Raw genomic sequence first — 3064 nt, 5'->3', positions numbered from 1 at the left:
CCTTAAAAACCTCTAAGGATGGAGATTCCACCACCTCCCTGGTAACCCATTCCAGTGCTTCACCACCCTCCTAGTGGAAAAGTTTTTCCTAATATCCAACCTAGACCTCCCCCACTGCAACTTGAGACCATTTCTCCTTGTTCTGTCATCTGGTACCACTGAGAACAGTCTAGATCCATCCTCTTTGGAACCCCCTTTCAGGTAGTTGCAGGCTGCTATCAAATCCCCCCTCATTCCTCTCTTCTGCAGACTAAATAAGCCCAGTTCCTTCAGCCTCTCCTCCTAAATCATGTGCCCCAGCCCCCTAATCATCTTCCTTGCCCTCTGCTGGACTCTCTCCAATTTGTACTTGATGGGTTTGAATGTGTGAAATTCTGTGGCTTTTATGCAGATCAGATTAGATCCCTGTTTCTCAACCTTTTCAGATTGATGACCCCTTATTTGAAGTGAAAAAACAAATTGTGGCTGAACATTTACTATACAAGTAAGAGTAAAAAGCATATCAGTGCTAAGCCTGTAGAGAGAGAGAGAGAGAGTGTGAGTGTGAGTGTGAGTGTGAGTGTGAGTGTGAGTGTGAGTGTGAGTGTGAGAGTGTGTGTGTGTGTGTGTGTGTTTGTGTTTCGAGAGGTGGCCGGAGAACACTTGACGGTGAAGGGGAAAGTGTGGGAAAGCGAGATTTTCTTTGCTGTAGATTGTAATTCAATGTTCAGTGCCCACCCCACCCCCAATTGCCTTTGACCACGTGGGGGTCATGACCTTAAAACTAAGGACATGCATCTTTGCAGAATGAAGACCTTAATAGGAGACAGCCCCTGTCCCAAAGAATTTACAGTACAAGGCCCTCATCCTACAAACACTTGTGTATGTTGAAGTGTGTAAGCAGCCCCACTGAAGTCAAACGACTCTCTTCTGTGTGTTTGTACAGCCAGCAGTTAGCACAATGGGGCCCCGATCCTCCATTTCTTCCAAGGGGTACATCAACTCCTCTAGAGATTTGCCTAATTTTACAACAGGCTCCATAAAAAGCACTAGCGAAGTCAGTATCAACTAACGTTTCATACAGAGAAAATGAGAAAGTCAGCAATTTTTCAGTACTAGTGGGGCTGTGACACTTTTGTGGGTTTATGTCTGATTTCGTAAGCAAGTGGTCTTTAAGTGAGGTCAAACTTGGGGTATGCAAGACAAATCAGACTCCTGAAAGGGGTCCAGCAGGTTGAGAACCACTGGACTAGGCAAATAATTTTCAAACTGGGCATCCCTGGAACGCCGATACCCAGCTTTTCAGCAAGGTAAAACAGCTGTCGGCCAATCCAGGACTATTTGAAGATTAGAGAGAGGTTCTAACTCCCTAGCATGCTGTGAAATACCTCGCAGCTACAGACTTAAATACGCCAACCAGTTAATATGGGTTCCAAAACCCATACGGGATGCTTTGTGCTGTCCTGTAAGGTGCTGTGCTACTCCAGAAGCTGGGTTTGGTTCTCCATTATTCTGTGCTGTGTAAGCAAAGGGGGTGTATAAAACTCCCCCTCTGACCTGGTCCTGTCTTACATTGACTCCGCACAGGTGTGAGTAGCTACAGGGCAACAGATAATTTAGCCCATTGGCTTTTTGGAGGAGATTTAAACAAAGGTCTGGCCACTTATGACAATTGAAGTTGCCGTGGGACTTCCTGCAAGGGTCAGGGTGTTAAACCAGAAGCCTGCCCAAGTTCACCAGAACAGGTGAATGCATTGCACCTGCCGCATTCCCCCTGCATTAGCAATTTAATACGAGAATTGTCATTTCCTACCCTAAACCGTTACACAGAACGGTCGTGTGCTGTTAAACCGCAGCCAAGCTCCAACCCGGAGGTGGTTGCATTTCCACAGTAAATGAAATGATTCCTCTGTTTATACCCAGGGTCTGGGGGCTGCAAAGGTGTTACTAAGGCCAGAATTTCTGCTCTTGGTGATGATGAGCATGGAGGAAAGAACCCAGCCTGACTCTCAGATCCCAGGGGGAGTTTGCAGAGGTGGCAGTTAGCAAACGCATCTTTCCATGACAGCTGTGCACCGTGGATCTGGAGGGACTGAGACCCAAACCTGGAACTCGACTTTCAGAATCACTTTTCAGAGCAGAATCACACTTTCTGCTAGGGGCTGCCTAGCAACAGTTGCTAGGGTAGGACCAGCTTCCACTGGTACAGAATTAGCCGGCTGAGTGGGCTGGCTGCCCCCAGAGTCTGTGCTCAGGGGAGGCCCGAGGCTGGAAGAACAAAGGCATCTGCAGATCAGGAATGAGGGACCACAGCTGAGCTGGGTGGGAAGCAGGACTGGAATTGCGGGGCGCTGTAGGTCACCGCTACCGAAGAGTTTCTACCAGTTCCTCGCTTTCCTGAGCACTGAATTTCTCCTCCCCTGATGGTGGGCAGCTCCGGGGGGAGATCTCGCTTGGATGAAGTGCAGCTGAGCTGTCTCTGGGCCCTAAGGTGAGGCTGCTCATGTGCGAAAGGTGGAATCCGCCCTGCTAAGTGGTGGAAGAGGTGAACCTTCAAAGGAGGGTCCAATCCCTGCGGTAAAGTGTACCTTGCCCTGCCTGCCGGTTGTTCAGCATACACCAGGGGCCAGCTTCCCCCTGGCCTTGCCTCTTATCCGGTCCTCTGCAGTAGTGCAAAAAGAGCATGAAACACTGGAGTAGGATGGTAGCATTTCCCACCAGTAGTGCACTGAGGTAAATGCCTGCAGATGGTGCAGGGCAGTGCAGAATCGGGCCCCAGGCATTTATTATCCATTATAAAAGTACTAGAACAAGTTACTTGTCCTAGCCCACTGTAACTTACAACGGTCAGTGGTGTCATTGGAGTTCTCCTGGCCACCTTGTTAGAGCCACCGAGAACTCTTACCCGGCAAGGTGAATGAAACCGTGTGTCTGTTAGACAGGGAGTTTGGTGCTTGCTTTTTGCAGGGGTGCTGGGAGGGGAGGACCCAGCAAAGAGAGATCTCCCTGTTAGCCCGGAAGACCCAGCAGCAGGAGAGTTGGTTAGAAGGGTGTGTGCCTTTTCCAGGGGGAGACTGGAGGGGGG

This window comes from Terrapene carolina, unplaced genomic scaffold (genome assembly GCF_002925995.2).
Source record: "Terrapene carolina triunguis isolate 2854851 unplaced genomic scaffold, T_m_triunguis-2.0 Scaffold193, whole genome shotgun sequence".
Lineage (NCBI taxonomy): Eukaryota > Metazoa > Chordata > Testudines > Emydidae > Terrapene > Terrapene triunguis.
The sequence above is the reverse complement of the archived record's forward strand: the minus strand, read 5'-3'. Positions refer to the sequence as shown.